This window comes from Diaphorina citri, unplaced genomic scaffold (genome assembly GCF_000475195.1).
Source record: "Diaphorina citri unplaced genomic scaffold, Diaci psyllid genome assembly version 1.1 scaffold3674, whole genome shotgun sequence".
In the NCBI taxonomy this organism is placed as follows: domain Eukaryota; kingdom Metazoa; phylum Arthropoda; class Insecta; order Hemiptera; family Psyllidae; genus Diaphorina; species Diaphorina citri.
In genome coordinates, this window is record NW_007381074.1 from 17,829 (window position 1) to 22,521 (window position 4,693).

The 4,693-nt window shown below is 38.4% G+C and overlaps 1 protein-coding gene and 1 long non-coding RNA gene across 2 annotated transcripts in view; both read left to right on the forward strand.

The window, feature by feature from the left end:
- The first annotated feature begins 743 nt into the window (after positions 1-743).
- The window catches only part of LOC113472034, an 11,375-nt gene continuing 7,425 nt past the window's right edge, over positions 744-4,693 (forward strand). The window contains exon 1 of the long non-coding RNA XR_003394512.1: positions 744-1,734. This is a non-coding gene — a long non-coding RNA (uncharacterized LOC113472034). The remainder of the gene's footprint in view (positions 1,735-4,693) is intronic.
- The window catches only part of LOC103520479 (spermine synthase-like), a 9,237-nt gene continuing 6,768 nt past the window's right edge, over positions 2,225-4,693 (forward strand). Inside the window, exon 1 of the mRNA XM_008485575.3 lies at positions 2,225-2,378. The gene's annotated coding sequence lies outside the window, so the exon portion shown is untranslated. The remainder of the gene's footprint in view (positions 2,379-4,693) is intronic.

Genomic DNA, 4,693 nt, shown 5'->3' on the forward strand with positions numbered 1-4,693 from the left:
GGCGTTCATTTGAACACATCTCCTTCCAAGTGGCCTAAAGCCAAATGGAATATATGACTCTAATGTGAGTATATTTTGTTAATGGGGTTTATCTCCAAAATTTCAAAATTCAGATACCTACTCATCTTGATGCAAGCCTGATTAGTCTTCGTAAAGATTAATCATCCTCTGTTTGGCCCTTACGCCTAAAGCCTTCGGAGTGGCGCTTATTGTGGTATGGGAAAAGATGAGCACTGAAAGGACTCTTTTCCAAAAATTGTTCCTGGGTACAATACGTACAGTCCACTTTCAACTGGGAAGTCCGATGACCTTTTGGGTGCGCACTCGTCAAAAAATAGCTCGTTGATTAACAAGTAAGCATGTGAATATGTTGATCCCTATGGGATTTTTCACGCCGAATCGAATGGTGAAACTTTTAGAACTATCCGACTTACAGTTGAGAAGTTGCGGTTCCCTCCATGCGCTTCCATCGGACTTCCAGTTGACTATGACTGGTAATCGAACTTCATAGAAATAAATTTGGTTGTGAAAAAAAAAAAAAAAAAAAAAAAAATCAACACTAGATTTCACTTTTCTGTCCATAAGATGTCTATTACAAATTTGTTAAAGAATGAGATTTCATTTTAACTGTAACAATGTTGTCTGAAAAGTATGCTGTGTCTTTTTGGCTACTCGAATTTTGGGCAGATAGGCAGTCCGTCAATAAATTTTTATTAATTGTTTCTCTATTTGTTTTCCAGGGGAACGGAATATCCAGCCCGCAGTCCCTGAAAATGTTCGAAGAACAATTGAAGAACCTGAACACTCCTGTGGAGTTTGTCACGGACCGCGCATTCGTTCCTTCTTTCCTGGAAGATTGGGTCTTCTATCAAGTCTGGTCGAAGAAATGAGTTCCCTAGATATTTCTCTGTGCTATTGTCCAAAAAAATCACTGTAGAATTTGTTTTGTTTTCAACTTGTTTTGTTTGTGATATTATCTGCACACTGCCAGGTTGATTGTTACTACACTATGGTTGGTATGCAAACGGAGCACTTGTTTCAACTAAACTAAACATCCCATATTTATGAACAAAATACTGGCTAATTTCTTACTTTATTTTATATTTGACCAGGGTTCTTTGTTAAGGATTTTTCATTTCACCGACCATTGGGTGTCTAATATGAATCTAATTATCTAATTAATAAGAAAATACTGGCTCTCAAGTAGCACTGAAGCATCAATTCCAAACACCTAATTGGCCAAAATTGACTTCAGTCTGACTTGAGAGCGAAAAATTTCGTCTATAAATATGGGTGTTTTTTTTCGAAGGAAAGAGTTCCTTCAAGAGAACCCTATCATTGGGAGAAAAAAGCAGTTCTATCCATGTTGAATTTACACAGCCCCTTGTAAAACGGTCACTGACACACTCATGTATATTTTGCTGTGAATTCTCGAAGTCCTGTGACAAATTCTAGCCGATTTCTAGACGTGCTAGGAACATGCGATTTTCACTATTCAACGCCTTCTTTTTGCCACAGAATTGTGCCAACTATTAATATAAGGTAATAGCATTTGTTTCGTTTGTCTGCGTACCAACCTTTGTACAAACTATAAATTATTTTTCTCGAGTTTTATTTTACATGACTTTTTGCATTTAGGGTGTTTTCATGTAGGCCTTTCACATGTTTGTCTAGATGAGCCCAATGTTTTAATTTGTCTACGTACACCTTTAAATTTGAAACTTTCGCTGTTGGGTAGTGTGCAGGCTAGCTTTTATTTTGTTTATGTTACAGTTTGTGTTTCTATGATGCCGTCTTTTTCTGTGAGGGTAACAACGCGCTAACGGCTGGCCCTTACGACGATACAGAGTGTAAATAATATGTACCTACCTAAAACTACCTAAGACCTGTTACAGTGTAAGCAATGGGTGCATTTTACTAAACTTTAATTGGAGATTTTACGGTCGAAATCGTCCATTACCACACTTTTTCCAATGTTAAAAAAAAAAAAAAAAAAAATCGAAACTTAGATTACATACCTATTTACCTACATCTTCGGTTAAAGTTTGGTGATACGCACTATGTACCTATTATGTTTGTTTGTTTGTTAGAGGACGACAATAAAAATCCCATGTAATATCACTCGTCCTCAGGGTATTTTTTTTAATGGTGGGATTTATAGCAAAATTCCCACAAAAATCTCGTCCTCAACACGCTCCCCTGTGCCAGATCCCCGGTTCATTGAAGTTGAATTGTTGAAAATCAATCCATTAATTTTTACTTTTTTGGTTGTAATACCCATTATTAAGGCGATTTCGGTCGTCTCTTGAATTTCCCTTCAAGTATTTCACCTGAGTAAGCCCTTATCACTATTCTCTCCTTTGTACATCTCAAGGAAGGTAAGTTTATTATCCAGGAACAGGTATTTTGTGATTTCCTCACCTCAGGTCACCAATCCTGGTACTTCATCCTTTTGAAGAATGTTTTCTATTCCCAACTAACCTAAACAATACAAGTCTATTTTTCTTGTCTTCGCTGCTGTAGGATTTAGCCTGCATTCAGCATTCTCTTTTTGTTAGCTAACTGATCAGCAAGGTAGCTGCTACCTATTGACTTTATTTTTCTGCAGTATAAAATTACAATCGGGGGATGCAGTGTCCGTTGAGACATTAGACACCAATTTAAAGTGATTTATTCAACCTAATTTGTGTGATAGATGTGGCCTCCTAGTTATTCAACATCAGTGTTGATGAGTTAATCTACTTGGTTGTAGATACCTATTGACTTTATTTTTCTGCAGTATAAAATTACAATCGGGGGATGCAGTGTCTGTCGAGACATTAGACACCAATTTAAAATGATTTATTCAACCTAATTTGTGTGATAGATGTGGCCTCCTAGTTATTCAACATCAGTGTTGATGAGTTAATCTACTTGGTTGTAGATAAACTATAAAGTAAGTAGTACACATCCGCTAAATATAAACTATTTCATCCAACTGCAAGGTGTAATGTTCTTAACACACTTGCATCATTGTCCCGTAACACACTTGCATCACTGTCCCGTTGAATGCCAAACGAGAATGTCTGGTACAGGTAAAAAATTCAAAATCTTTTTTCCTGTAACTTCAATCAAACTTTGTCCAACTTTGTTAAAAAAAAACTTTACTGAGAGGTTCCATGTGGTCTCAAACGCCCTGCGCTGGGGCTAAAAAGTTGTAGTTCTGGGACATGAACTAGTATTTCATTTTCTTCTCCCTACCATTCTCTTCTGCAGCGGCACCTGCATTTATACATGACCTTATACCAACCCTTCCTTAAACATTTATAAGTCAGACTCTGCCTTGAGAAATAGTAACCAAGTCCCTCTTCTTTTTCAGATCGTTCTGGGAGACTGTGTGAAGTCGCTGAACGAGATGATTGCCAATGGAACCAAAGTGGACTACGTGTTCGGGGATTTGACCGATATTCCCGTGTCCACCACGCCTCAGGGCGAAGTTTGGGACTTTATCCGGCTCATTTTGAACACATCCTTCCAAGTGCTGAAGCCAAATGGGAAATATATGACTCATGTGAGTATATTTTTGTTAATTGGGTTTATCTCAAAATTTAAAATTCAGTACCTACTCATCTTGATGCAAGCTGATTAGGTTCGTAGAAGATTAACTCATCCTCTGTTTGCCCTTACGCCTAAGCCTCGGAGTGGGCTTATTGTGTATGGAAAGATGAGCACTGAAAGACTCTTTTCCAAAAATTGTTCCTGGGTACAATACGTACAGTCCACTTCAACTGGGAAGTCCGATGACCTTTGGGTGCGCACTCGTCAAAAAATAGCTCGTTGATTAACAAGTAAGCATGTGAATAGTTGATCCCATGGGATTTTTCACGCCGAATCGAATGGTGAAACTTTTAGAACTGTCCGACTTACAGTTGAGAAGTTGCAGTTCCCCTCCATGCGCTTCCATCGGACTTCCCAGTTGACGTGGACTGTACCAAGAACCTTGGCAACATTGCCTTTTTGACTGATATTTCAAAGACCCGATATAGTTCCCCATTGCTGCCCTGCTTGACTTCATCAGAACAAATCTTCCAAAATCTAATCTGAGCAACAAAAATCCAAGTGGTGAGGTTTTCCCTAACAACATCGATGGTTGGATGCATAATTGTTTGCCTTACGATATAAAGTACGATATATATCGTAAGGCCAACAATTACCCAACCTGAAATGTTAGGGTCACTTTGGTATTTTTGACATTTTTGGGAATTTTTACGTGGGTTCTGTCATCTAGGTAGATACTTTATAACATTTTCCCTGGTTTCCTTTCAGACATCCTAATAGCGTCCCTGTCCGACACGCTAAACGACCATCCGGAGTTTCTGAGTGCCGCCCGGGGCGACAATGTTCACCCCCGGATGTCCTCTCTGTACAACAACGGCCGGTCTGGGGTTGAAACCTCGCATAGTCGGAACCCATTGACTTCAAGTAAGTAAATGTCGTAAGCGCTCATTTTTCTTGTGGAATTTTCTGTGTACATTTGCCACCTATTCCTAAAATACGTGTTCTAAAGAGAAAGTTCTCCTTTTTGTTCTTTATTCAAATTGGCAGGATTCTCCTAAAGGAGCCCTTCCACCCAACCAGTGGCTTTTATTAATACGAAATGAGTCAAATGAGTCCTGTTCAAAAAAAAAAAAAAAAAAAATAATAAAAAGAAAAA